Source organism: Aedes aegypti, chromosome 2 (assembly GCF_002204515.2).
Source record: "Aedes aegypti strain LVP_AGWG chromosome 2, AaegL5.0 Primary Assembly, whole genome shotgun sequence".
Taxonomy (NCBI): Eukaryota; Metazoa; Arthropoda; class Insecta; order Diptera; family Culicidae; genus Aedes; species Aedes aegypti.
Window position 1 is genome coordinate 147,702,928 of NC_035108.1, and position 14,758 is coordinate 147,717,685.

Sequence of the window (14,758 nt, forward strand, 5' to 3'; positions counted from 1 at the left end):
TGACTCATCCCAAGTAATATTTTAACTTTTTTCACTTACTACAAGGTGTTATTACCACCATATCGTAAAAACTCATTTAATATCTTATAAGTCTTCGATCTTTAACTTTAATAAACCTATGATAAAACTCCGTTAAATTCGAAAAGATTTGCACTACAGGAAACCTACTAAAACCGTTTCTATTATTTGAGTTTTGTATCGTCTAAATACATCTACCCCTGTAATACACTATAAAACATAAAAAAGAGCTATTGTATAGTCTTATTGAGTTCAACTAGCGGTATTACACCTTTCACGATATCCTAAAACACGGAATAAAGCCAATGTTAAGTGCAACCTGAACAAACTTGTCGTCCTTCTAAATGATCATGATCTTGCAATACAATGATTTTCATGAACCAGAAGTCGCCATCTTGGATTCTAAAATGTTTAATTGACAGCAATTTTCAACCTGATCAAACTTGTCCAATAAATCGTCCTTCTAAACGATAAGGATTTTGAAATACCATCATATATTTGTAGAGTTTGTGAATAATTTGTATGCTCACTAGCGCCGCCTAGCGGTTGAATTCTCGAAAAATAGGCTCACCAAGGGGTAGTCCTTGAACTAGGTAACAACTTTGCTGAAGTTCTTCTATCTAGTAAAAATCACAAGAATATTTAACATTGAGGCAAAACTAGTTTCAACAAAACGGCTTTGTCACCCACTTTCCTACATAAAAATCACCGTGATGCCAGATTAAAGAATGGCAAATCATGCGTATAAAATTTTCGGTGCTTACAAATTTTATAACTCGTTTATTTGAAGAGCTACTAGAAAGTTGTGTTCTAACGGAATGTTCACTATTTCATGCCCTAAATTATCACCTAGGAAGAGAATTTTTAGTACGTCCTTAAGGTACCTACCTTTTTCTATTTATTTTTGAAAGGGTCCGTTTCCCCATACTGAATAAATCATTTTCCCATACTAAACTTCAAGTCGTTTGCCGAGTAGCTAAACGGTTTTTTTTAGAATTTTTAAATTTTGCAGTATTTCGTTTGGGCCCATTTGCTACCGTTTGTGACTATGCGGCTTTTCGATTTCGAAAATTTGCCAAAATCGACACGGCTTACTGTTCCATACAATTTAAGAAAACTTTTGATCTTAAGAATCCTTGCGCAGAGTCCTTCACTGGATTGAATGTTCCTAAATCAGATTACCTATTTGTTCTGCACTAATACCAATAGTTTTTTGGGAGCCTCAGAAAATTCTACAAGAGAAATATTTACCAATTCTATTTTCGTGTTCTGATTAACTCCCAATTCTCTACATGATTATCATTATCGACATAATGATATTGATAACTACAAGGAAACTGTATGCCAAGAACAAGTATTAGGCAGTAGAATTATAAGAAGACTTTAACAAGACTTAGGGAAATCTTAAGAGTTTTATCGCTGTCTTTGTGAGATAGGCAAGATAGGGTTTTAAGTATATTTTAAAAGACACTCACAGCTCGTTAAAAATACAATCGAGCAAATAAGTTTTAAAAGAAGCACTTTAAGGTATCTATCTCTAAATCTGTTAGGCTTCAATGCATCGATAATAAAACCTCCATAATAATATCTAAGATCAGAAAGCTTTGAAAGTGTTGCGTGGGATATTCCGAACAATTTTCGTGATTTTTCAATTAAATCTTTGAATTTTAATCGAAATAAATCTAGGATAATAAATTATTGTACAATTCAATTCCGCCATTTTAAAAACTATTGAAAATATTAGTTAAATTCTTCCAAATCGTCACTTTTCGAAATATTAGTCATGTTCCAAATTTGAGATCAAACGTTTCATAGAAATTCTTTTGTGAGATTCTGCAAAGGTTTTATTATATTCTTTACAAAACCGTGAGAAATCCAAGAAGCAATGTGTTGAGAAATTTCCTTTGGATTAATGTATTTATGCAGATTAGTTTTGATGTTCTCAATACTTACTGTCCTGGCAAAATCTGTGAAATTATTTCTAATGCATCTTTGTAAGAATTTATGTTTGAATATGTGAAAAATCATTAGTTTGTTCTTTAAGGAAATCATAGGATTGATTCCTAACAAATCTATGCGATACGTTTTAGAATGATTTAGAATGATTGAGGTCAAAATACGCGTAGCTGTCAAATGATAGAAATTCTAGTGGTATTAATTGGTATAATACTAAATTCAATTTTCATTAATTTATAGGTATTCCACTAAACAGCTCAAAGATTTATTATAGCCATGGATGTTTTATGTATTCCTCCAGGAACGATCTAAAAAATACCTAATGTAGTTGTAAAACTTTTAAATAGAGAAATTGAGAATAATGTATTCGAAATATTGGATTTTGTTCGTAATTACAATGGATTTGCGTCCCCTCTCCTGATATCTCTCCACTGCCCCCTAGGGGTCCGCAGACCTCTACCGGTTGGGAAACCCTGGTTTATCTGAAACCCACACAATCACTCCACCAGGTGGAATCACCTGAACTGCCGGGGAAGGGCGAATGAGCAACGAGAACATGAGACGCTGGGTGATCTCGTGACTTTGATCGGATTGGACTAGCGAACAGGTTTGATGCAATTTTAGGTGAGCGAACGACGTGGAGAAGAGGCGCTATTTTTAGCACTGGTCGATCATGTTTGGCAATTTATGCACTTGAAAGGTATATGAAGTACTATCTAGGTACTAGTAACTAGGCTTTATGGAACTAACAAAATGAATTAATAGTTGTGAAATGCATCAGTTTTTTTTTATAGTTGCAAGTTTTTCTTAAACCCATTAGGTTTATTGTATAAAATTCACAGACAATTTGACCGACAAATGAGAATGATAGATGCCCTACCCCCTTAAGTTCTGAAATACAAATGTATGAAATTCAAACAACGATTGTACACATCAGGTGAGCAAAGTTCAAACAATCCAATCAAATCGCGTTTGTTACTCATACGACTAGGAATTCCCCGTAAGATAAGCATTGAATAATTTCTCAATGAGCGTACGTTATTTCATCAGTACCGAAATCTCATGTCATAGCCTCTCAAAGATATGAAATGCGAATAAGTATTGGACACTCACAAAGTCATTTGGCATAGACCAGTCATTTGAAACGTTTGAATAAGCCCTATCTATACATCAAATACGCGACATGCTTTGTTAGTTATACTACAAAATGCATGCTTCTGCTTCAGGTGTGCAGAGTGGTAGAGGGGATTTTTGTAACAGGGGAATGGCTGTGGATTTGGAGGCTCGGCCGATAGGTATGCGTGTTTGGCTGGCTGGGGGCTCGTCGTATGATGACGTAGTCAATTTGCTTTTTTCATCATTTTATTGCTCGCCTCGTGGTAGTAATGGTAAACCTGAATTTGCCCTCGAAAATCATCGATGTGTTTACATAATGGAGCAGCTGTAGCAGGTGTAGTCGAACAGTGGAGAACGGACTTATACTTAAATGCCCACCTACATACAACTCTAATCGGATAAGGAAGTTCGCACGAACTTGTAAATTAATTGGAACAAAAATCAATATCTCGTCACACATGTACCACATATTCCCCTCGATAGCGTTTTTTTTTCACGGAAACACATTCGTGAGTTTAAATCGGGAACATTCACAGACAGAACATGATCCACATGTCGCCGTAGAAGTGGCCGGTGCTTGGTAGCGATTCAAGCCAACTAGAGCCAGAGTTATGCCGAAGCGAGTTGTGTTGGCTGTATGGGAGGTTTCCCGAGCTGTATTGGAGATATCTATTCCGCGAAGCACTTCGTGCTTGAAAGGTGTATACACGCTCGAACTAAGTCGATTGATTTGTGTACGTATTGATACAGAGCACGATTGGCGCGTCAGTGATCTGCGCAAATATGTTCATGTGAGGAACAAGGGGCTGTACGAGAGATATTTCCGTTTTCAAAGGTATAATTTAGGTTTGAATAAAAAAAAAACAGAAATACGAAAGCAAATCACAAAATCATACATTGAAGCATCGATCGAACAAAATGTTTCAAATTATGTATTAATCATGTATATTTTTTAGCAACAACTTCATACATTTTATAAGTTTTATTATCGTTGTTGACAAGATTTTAAAATTATTTTACATATTTAAGGTGCAACATCTAGGAATACAAAGATTTGTGCCCCCACTTACGTTTTCAATAGTTGTTATTGATATAAATAGTTGGCAAACACTTCTGATCTTCTACTTTTTAGCTGTCTGCTTGTGCAAAAAGCCAACATAAAAAGTGCATTGTTGTTGGATGGTTTCTTCACGAAGTGCTTCGCGAAGGTTTAGTGCAATCTTAGAAGTTTGTTCCACACTGCTTCACCTTAACCATTGTGTCTAAATTGAAATGAAAGTTTTATTATTGATCCTTATTTTAGAACAAAACTCGAATGGAAATTCGTTTTTTTACACTTGGAATGATGGAGGTGTTTATTCTGACCGATTGGTAATTTGAAAGGTGGAAACAGCACTACGACGAACATCTGAATGACACGCATAACACAGGTGCATATGGTTAAGACAGCGGAGGAGGCACCGCAAATATGTAGAGGAGTGAAAGTGAAAGCTGTCCTGCGATCAAAAGCCTAAATACCGCATACAATGTGCAATTTCAGATTATCTTCCGTCGAGGAAAGTTTCATCAACGGTTGCTCGACAACTCACCGGGGCTATGGAAGATCGTGAACGAGAACAGCTTTTTGGACAGGCTCTCAAGGATTTCGGGCAAACACTCTATTTCGATTTCGGGGCCTTCCTTAGCCGAGTAGTTAGAATCCGCGGTATGGCAGCAAAGCCATACTGAAGGTGTCTGGGTTCGATTCCCGGTCGCTCCAGGATCTTTCCGTTAAAGGAAATTTCCTTTACTTTCTTGGGCATAGAGTATCATCGATACACGATATTCGGATGCGAAAATTGCAACTTTGGCAAAGAAAGCTCTCAGAAAAAAAAAACTATGGAAGTACACATGAGAACGTCCCTTTGAGGACGTAATGTAAAGAAAAAGAAGAAGAACTCTATTTCGACAGAATTGTATACTTCTTCTCCTGCTGTTCAACATCGCGCTGGGAAGTATCATCCGAAGAGCCGGGTTCAACAGCCGAGGTACGATTTTCACAAGATCCTTTCAAGGGACGAATGACCCTCGGGTTAAAGTCGCCCTCACCAAACAACAACAAGATCCTGTCAATCGATCAATCGAAATGAGAATATAGATGTTCGGAACATCGATTTAAAATCGCCTATCGTTAGCCTACGTAATTAAACCATCATTGCTTTTTCGTCCTCCGGAAGACTCGGAACATCCGTGAAAATGGTCATATGCTGACCAATTTTTTCAAACAATTTTCATACTTGATTTTAGAATCATGTCAATGTCATTATTTTCTACTGGTGATAAATGACCTCAGTGTGGACAAATTCGTCTAAAAAAATTGCATTCGTGATTTTTTTAATGGCCACCTAGTGGTCCTAGTCCGCTTGAAAGAAATCGCAGCTCTGTTGCTCAATCATCAGCTCTTGGCCATTTTTGCGGATGTTCCGGATCTTCTGGAGGACCAAGGAGTGGCCATTCGAGATCATACCGAGACAACGATGGTATGTAATTTTGAAGCTCATCACTGCAAGTCATTTAAAAAAAATCCCAGCTCTCTAGGTCAACTTTCAGGATATGTCCACTCTTACGGATGTTCTTGATCTTCCAGAGGACCAAGAAATGGCTATTGAGTGATTCCAAGCAACAGCACCAAAATTTGGTAAATTTTTTAATTCATTTTTTTCTATTGAGCTGAAACTTTGCACAGTTTTCCAGTTCCATCTAAATCGTCATTTTCCGATATCAAATCTTTAAGTTGAGTCACGACTAACTTTTCAAAAGGGTGTATGTGAAAATGGTTCAAAAATATTCAAAAAGCTGCACAGGAAAAACGGTTCGTTCGATTGTTAGACAACTAAAGAAACAAAGTTAGACAACTAAATAAAAATTCCAAAAAAAATACACACAGTAAAAAAAAAATTTTTTTGCATTAAAAAACATATTTTTTGACACAAAAACTCAAATATCTCAAAACCCTTTCGGAATACCAACGTAATTTTTTGAGGGAAAACGGTCCATTATATTATTTGGTGATGGTAAACCAATAAACAAAAAAGTTATGACATTTCAAACATGTCACAATTTTCACATTTAGTAGAAAAAAATTTTTTTTTTTTCGGTGTAAATAATTACGGGAACCGCAGTTTGTTGCTGATTTTATTGTTAAGGGCCTTGCGTGAATTAAACAAGTTGTTTTCATGTATTCATTAGTATTATGTATATTATATGTATAAATATTATGTATATGTATAAATATTATATGTATATGTATATATGTATAAATTAAAATGAATTAACAGATTACACGAAAATATTTTTTTTTTACCAGGATTTTTTTTTTTTAGAGTATGATGTTATATATAAACTTTAAAAGTTTTGGATTTGGGTATGCGTTATGAGATCATGAAAACATTTTATTAATACTTATTTATTTATTTATTGTTATTCATTTTTTTTTACAATATCGAACACTTTTGCATCATTATCAGTACAGTTCGAGTATAGTTTTGCTTTAATTTTATTTTCTGACAATGGAATGAAACAGTGAAATTTTTTTGTTCCTTGGATCGTTTTCGCGTTATTATATTTCTCGCTGAGCTCTGATGCCGTTAATTCGTACTCTTCAGTAGTAGTAAAACAAAATGATAATTTTGTTAAATCTTCTTCTTTTCTGCGATTCGCCCAATCAAATAGTTCTTTTGCAGTTTTAATTGGATGCTCACGTTCTTTGGCTAAACTTGCTCTTGTGGCCATGCGCTTTATGGTGCCTCCAATAGCATCACAAGGACCTTTGCCATGTGACGTAGCAAAGAAATGCCATTCTGCATCAATTCCGTACTTTGATTTAAATTGACATAGGCTCGAAAAATTCTTACGGTTTTTGTACTGCGATGCTGCTCCATCAGACATGAAATATATCTTTCTGATTTCTTTATCCTTATCAACGCGTAAAAAGTTAATCATTTTGGCAATGAACAAATTTACAGATACAGAGTCGTGTCTTAAATCTTCGGAAATTACAATAAAACTAAATTGTTCAATTTGCGTACTTCCATTGAAATAAATAACGAATGGATGAATCGTAGCTTGTTGTACGTTCCAGTGATGGGACTGCACTTCATCTTGCAATACAAAGCTATAGTTTTCAGAAAAATCATAAATGACTAAAAATTCACCATCTTGTAATGTATTTTTCGTATTTTTTAAAAAGCGAGATTGCTCTGTTTTAATAAAGTCGTGAGGAATTCAACTTTCTAATTTCAAGCAAAAAAATGACACAAACTCATCTACAGGTTTTACAATAGTTTCTAAGTCACACCTATCCGTGGTCACCCATTGCTCAAATGATAACTGATCAATATAATTTTCTTCAAACTCAGCGAATAAAGTATTTTCCAATGATGAAGAATCTGGACAATCCGAACAAGATCGTAGATAGCAATTTGATGTTGTATTTTCACACAAAAGACTACCAGTTAACATTTTAACATCCTTTGATAAATTGATTCTTTTCAAACTATGTAAGATTAGGTTAATATTTTCGTGTGTTGTGCACACACAAACATTATGTGTTCCTAAATTGGATAGAAGCTTGCATTGCCTTGGACGAAGGCTTGCAAATGAGGAAAAACCTACCTTAATATTTTCGTTAATTTCATTGAAGCGTGTATACGCTTCTTTCAAAGTAGTCATCATTAATCGTTTTTGGTCTTTCCATCTTTTTTTACAGATACATAATCTTTTTGGTCAGGCATAGCTCTACTTACTTCATCGTCTTCAAAATATTGAATTATTTTTTCTTTTGTCTCATCTGTTAATGAAGTACTCGACCTAGCATTTTTGGTTGCAAGACAGTTATTTTTGAATTGTTTTGCCTCTTTTGCTGTATTCCTATTGGTTTTGAACTCATCAATGGCGTCTTGAATAGACCACGAGCTTGGCAGCATCGACAAAATCAATAATTTTTCTTTCCTTGTCGTGGCTAGATTCGAGAACCTTTCCTTCATATTCATAATTACCTCATCGTAGTCTGTATTTTCCACATCCTCAGGTCCTAATTTGAAGAGGTTTCTTCGTACAGCTTCGTTGATTTCACGGTATTTTTTCTCGGGATAATTGACGTAACCCATCTTCGTCCATTTAATCGGAGTCACTTTTATTCCAGCTATCCCTTCGTTGAAGCGTTCGATGTTGACCTTCTGGATGCACTCATCTTCTGATTGATTTGTTGAAACAGATGCCGTGGCAAGACTATCTGCATTTGGTACTTCTGGTAACTCCTCAGTTGTTGTCGGTGCATCTAGTAATTCCTCAGTTGTTGTTGTTTTCGAACTTCCTGCAACCTGATCCACCGATGATGTACAGATTGCCCGTTTGTCAACGTTTAAACGGCAGGACGTACAAATACGTAAATTTGTATTCAATGTAGACATTGGAGCATAACCAGCCGCTTTCAGTTTATCTATGGTGCTTTCGGTGAGATTTCGTAGCTCTTTCGAACACTTTTTTTCTGCAAACGGCCTGCAACAGTTGAGAAAGCGACTACTCATGTTGCTCGTTAGATTTTAATAAACAAAATCACTTTTAAGTTTTTACTGGCTAGTTTGGTGTCGTTTGCTTGACTGAAGAAAAATTTTACAATTAAATCTTTTATAACCATAGTGGTAGTATATTTTTAGCTTTTTCGTGAGTATGTTCATGGTATGTACCTATCATGTTTTTGATGTTGTTGAAGTTACTCGCTTTCTCCCAAATATGATTAACAAAGTCTATTCTCTACCAAGGCGGGTCTATACCCAGGTGTAATCAGATTTTAACTTTGTGGAGAAAACCAGCGCCGAGAAAACCGACCTGCTTTACGTATACTAGATCACCTGGGTATAGACCCGCCTTGTTCTCTACGAGGTAAACTTTTTGCAGGTAAACTAGTCGTATACCTGTATAGAAAACTTTTTTTGTAGCTTTTGTCTTCAATATTAGATTTCTTATAGGTTTCTTTAATCAAAAGGTTTCAACACTATTGAGAGAATTTTTCTTCAGTTACGTACAATAAAAAATATGACGCTATCAAGACTTTAGATCACAACACTGGATCGCGTCTAACTTTCTAGTAGATGCTATAATAGTTATGAATAATTAAATAAAATATCATGAAAACAACTTGTTAACCTCATGTGGTACCCTTAACAAAAAATTCAGCAACAAACTGCGGATAGATTTGCGGAAGATTTGATATCGGAAAATGACGATTTAGATGGAACTGAAAAACTGTGCAAAGTTTCAGATATTTTTGATAGTATACTATTTTGGAACTCATCATTACAAGTCGTTTGAAAAAAATCCCAGCTCTTTGGCTAAATTTTCAAAAAAAAGTCCACTTTTACGGGTGTTCCGGATTTTCCGGAGGACCAAGAGGCCATTCGCGATAATACCAAGGCAACGGTAGTATACTGATTTTAAGCTCATCATTGTAAGTCGTTTGAAGAAATCCCAGCTCTCTAGCTCAATTTTCGAGAAATGTTCACTTTTACGGATGTTCCGGATCTTCCGGAGGACCATAAGGTGACCTTGACCGCAATCGGTTGCCCCACGATGTCACAATATTAGTCGAGGATACAAAATTTCCGTTTTCTGTTAAATTAGAAGGGTTTAAACTCCATACACTTGGTTAATCTCTCGCGTTCAGTATCATAAGGGCGTACCTGTAATGATCGATTTCTCTTCATAGATTTTCTCTTTAGCTTATTGCATGGCCAGGTGACTGTTTTAAGTAGACTACTATTTTCGGTTCAGTGGAAAGAGCTTGTCGTCCTTCATCACGTTGCATCGTTATCAAAATCGGTTAAACTTTGTGTACTATCCAAGGAGAAATTCGACGAAGAGAAATCAATCACTGCAGATACGCCTGTATGATACTAAACGCGAGTCATATAGACTGCCTATAGTCCATTTTACGAAACGGCAACTTTCACACGTTACGATACCGCCTCCTGTCAAAATTTCATTCATAATATAAGCGATCAGCTGTTCAAAAACGTCTCGTAAAATGGACTATTTCGAGAACTTCAAAGTGCGCAATCATTTTGAATAGTGTTTGGATCCATTGTTGTACGGAATTCAAATTTAGATTTACATGTAAAAATAATTTTTAGTTTTTATAGTTGTTGAAATTTTGAGTGAAACTGAAAATTGAATACTGAAAAACTATAATTCGTCAATTTTAATTCTGGTTTACAGGCAAATCGGTTTTAAAACTAGAGATTTTGGTGATTTTTTTAAGCATAAATAAATTTTCAGTCTGATCTAGAGTTTCTCTTTCCATTCATACATAGGGACTATTCTTGTTAAATAAAATTTAGGTCGAAAAACTACGTGTCGTCGCTGTGACACTTGTTTCAATTGTGTGCCAAAGTACCAAATAAGTTGTTTCGTAGTTTTCCAGAAAAGTTTTATTTACACAAGATTTCTACAAAAGAATGCATGTCATAAAAACTACACATCACTGCTTTGAACATTGTTTTACAGGCAAGCAGGATGAAAATTTAGGGTTTCTCGTAGTTTTTAAGATAAAGAAATTTTGAGTGTAATTTATGTCGAAAAACTAGAATCTATGATTTGGTCGATTTGGTCGAATGACATTTAGTCGAATGACGTTTGGTCGAAAGTACATTTGGTCGAATGGACATTTCGTCGAATGGACATTTGGTCGAAAAGGTTTAGTTGCAACAGAAAGCATATGATATTTGGTCGAATCGACATTTCGTGGGAAGGATAGTGGTCAAATCTAAATAGTATGAAAACAAAGGTTTACATTTAGTTTGACTATCGTCGAGAGTAGCATTTTGTCACTAATACGAGAGTGATTAAATAATTGAAAAGAATTAGCCATTTTACCAACAATCTATATGCGATAAGCAAAATTTTGTTATTCAATTTGATTGACGCTCTCCCAACGTATTGATCAAACTCTTGCGTTTTTTCACGTTTCATGCTGCTTTTTCGTTCAGGTATGTGCTGACAAGGGAAGGTCACGATGGTGTTACACGGGGTTTTCAACCGGAGTATTTTTGTTAGATTCTACATGTCGAAAGATGAAAAACCCCAAAGCCTTTCGGGTGATGGACCAGTGGTGTAGTCAAGAGGGGCACTGAAAGGGCCAATTTTGCACGTATACTATATTATTAAGCTAATTGGAAATTTGACAAAAATATTTTTTTAGTATCTATTGTGAAGGTAGAGAACAGAATTGACATTAGTGTATGTTTAAAATGTATTTTCCATGCCATTGGCGTAACTAACATGTAATATGGACACCAAAACAAATTTGGTTTTATTATAATAGTATACCAATACTAAACCCATCCCGATTGAGCCTATGGCATGGAAAATACATTTTAAACATACATTAGTGTCAATTCTGTTCTCTACCATCACAATAGACACCAAAAAAATATTTTTGTCAAATTTCCAATTAGCTTAATAATATAGTATACGTACAAAATTGCCCCTTTCAGAGCCCCTCCTGGCTACACCACTGGTCCATCACCCGAAAGGCTTTGGAGTTTTTCATATTTCGACCTGTAGAATCTAACAAAAATAGTCCGGTTGAAAACCCCGTGTAACACCATCGTGACCTTCCCTTGTGAGATTCGAGATAAGTTGATCTTATATGGAAACAAGAAAACTTTTGTCGCCTCATCAACTCGTCTTCCCTTCCCCGATACATAGAATTAGCACATCTTCAATTTTTAATAATTCAAAGCTTTTACTGCAAACTTTTTTTTTTACCAGTGGTCATCAACACTGTCAGCAAAGCCATATATTTGCTTGAGGAATGTTATTAAGCTGGAATTCACAACCAATTGGCCATAAGTAGAGTTATCGACACCAAACATTCACTTCACCATAAAAGATTTCCTTGAAGGATTTTTTTCCTGCCGTTTTAATTCTGATTTCCGCATTTAAAAATCTTACCCACGTACATAAGCTGCAAGACCCGAAATTGAAAGAAAGATCCCGAGCACTATCTTCGAATGCTTCCAGCAGATAAAGACCAGCAGTTCATTACAAAGAACGATGACACTTCAAAATAATAATAAGGACTGTTCATTTAAGTAAGTGGACACCTAAATATTAACATTTTGGTGTGAAAATTCCATAAAAACAAATAAAATTTTGTTTCAGTGTGTACTCAAGTGTTTATTTTGACAGCAGACAAAAGTTGACACAAAAAAATTATAAATTCCAAGCGATGGGTCGAATTGACATGGCGACTCGCAATTTTTTTCTGCACAAATGGTGTACAGAAAAACTGTCGTTCCGAGATTTGGCTTAAATCGCGAAATGTCCAAATTGAATTTTTTCAACGCTTTGGCCAAAACAGATATTCCTGACGACGTACGATACATGCCAACAGAAAAAATTGGGAAAAATGATTTGGTATGGCAAGCGATTTGCTCCTGCAGTATGAAAATATTACATATTTCACGACGGGTCAATCAACAGCGAAAATTACAGAACTGAATGCATTAAAAAAATGCTTCTGCCCATGTACTGAAAGCACCCAAGTAACCATGGAGCATTATATCATTGCATATATAATGCAGCTGCATTGCCGTAAGCCTACCATTAAAGTAGTTAAAAAGTGGAAAAGGGCCCTTTTACAGTTGCACTAATGCAAACACGACGATAAAGCAATGAAGCAATTATAAAGTAACATTAGTGCAGCATTGCAATTTATAAAGTGATATTAGTGCATTGATACATTTCTAATGTAGAGTTAATGCTTTGTTGCTTGACAGCTCTTGAAATATGTCGCATAAAAGCAATGTTACATCAATGTTGTTGATATGCAGTAGAATACGTGCAATGTTATAATGCTTGTGGTTACTTGGGCATACCATGCCTCCATTGTTTTTGCCAGACCTAGCATCGGCTCACTATGCTTCAGCTACTTTGGAGATGCTCAAGAAGGAAATAGTCGAATTTGTAGAAAAATGATCGAATCCATCAAATTGCTCAGAACTACGCCCCATTGAAACATATTGGGCAATAATCAAACGACATCTTAAGAAGGATGGAAAAGAAGCAAGCTCCATCGATTTTTTCAAGAAAATGTGGTCACAACGAACAGCAGCACAACGAAAAGTTCCGAAAAAAGTTGTGCAGAATCTTATGGGAGGTATCATGAGAAAAATAAGAGCATTCTCCAACAATGCTCAATAAATGTTCAAATATATGTGAATTTGGTCGAAATTACGTTGATTTTCATGTATTTTAGGTAAACTCATGAATTTGTTCGAAAATAAACAGTTTACTGTAAAAAACACGTGTCCACTTTCTTAAATGAACAGGCCAAGGTGATTATAGAACGAAGCCACACCTCAAATTTTCAAGAGCACAAGATTTGAGAACCAAACAGCACTCCGCGTTCAAAATCTATCCCATTGGTCACCACCAGCGAGCCAGCAATTTGATTGGTTTTCAACGTGAACTGTTGTCCGATTCTCTCGTCTTGTGCACTTGAAAATTCAAAGTTTGGCTTCGTTTTATAATCACCTTAAATACTAAAAACCTTATGTTGACATCGTTGAGTAATAGAATGATTTGTTGAGCAGTTTTTCGAAGAATGATGATATTTTCAAAGAATAATAAATCCACTAGAGTTAAATATTTCAGTCAATGTACAAAACACCTATTTCTAAAAATTTCATTTGAATAATCATCAAAATCCTCGATTTTGACATAACTTCAAATTACAAATGGAAAGATGTATGGAATGTAAAAACAAGCCTACATAAAATGTCCCGTTATTGATTCAACAACAGCGAATGATTCAGATTATTCAAAAGAATACGTTATCTCACCAACTTCGCAAAACTTAGAAAACAATAATCAATTCTACCAAATTATCTTTCAATTAAGCATTTGAAAATAAGCTTTCAACAAAATTTCCGTTGAACTAAACGTCTTTCGACCAAAATAAATCTTCCAATGCAATTCGACCAAATGTCCTTTCGACCAAATGTACTTTCGACCAAATGTCATTCGACCAAACGTCATTCGATTAAATGTCATTCGACCAAATGTCCTAAAGCCGAAAAACTACACGTTCTCACTTTGAAACATGATTTATATGCGAAAAGGTTAAAAAAAACTAGGAATTCTTGAAGTCTTTTAAGTAAAATAAAATTTGAGTGTAATCTCCAATTTCTATTACTAATCAAAAGTGTTCTTTGAACTACTGCAATCAAATTAATGTTAAAAAAACTAATGTTAAAAAAAACTAAAAAGTAATATAAATTTTGAGTGTTATCATTTTTTTATTACTGCTTAAACATGTTTACTGCTCTAGAGGTTTAGCTGTCGAAATCAGCGATCTACCCACATTTTCCTCGTTAGGGATGCTCGAAATATTTGTCTACAAATACATGTATTATTCTTTTTATTATTCACGATTATTCGAATCTGATAAACTTAAAGTAGTAAATTTTTCGGCAAGATTTGACACAATTTTCATGCAGTTTCATGTAACAAAAAAAAAATTGTATTGGTTTAATTGTTTTAGGGGACATTTGAACACTCCCAGGAATAGTTCCTTCAATTCGTACAAAACTTAAGGATATGGACATTAGGCACGCGGAAGAATTTC

General features: G+C 35.2%; 1 protein-coding gene across 1 annotated transcript in view; it reads right to left on the minus strand.

Moving 5' to 3' along the window:
• Nucleotides 1–14,758, minus strand: part of LOC5564301 (RING-box protein 2) — a 168,104-nt gene that overhangs the window by 68,438 nt on the left and 84,908 nt on the right. The gene's annotated exons all lie outside the window — the stretch shown is intronic.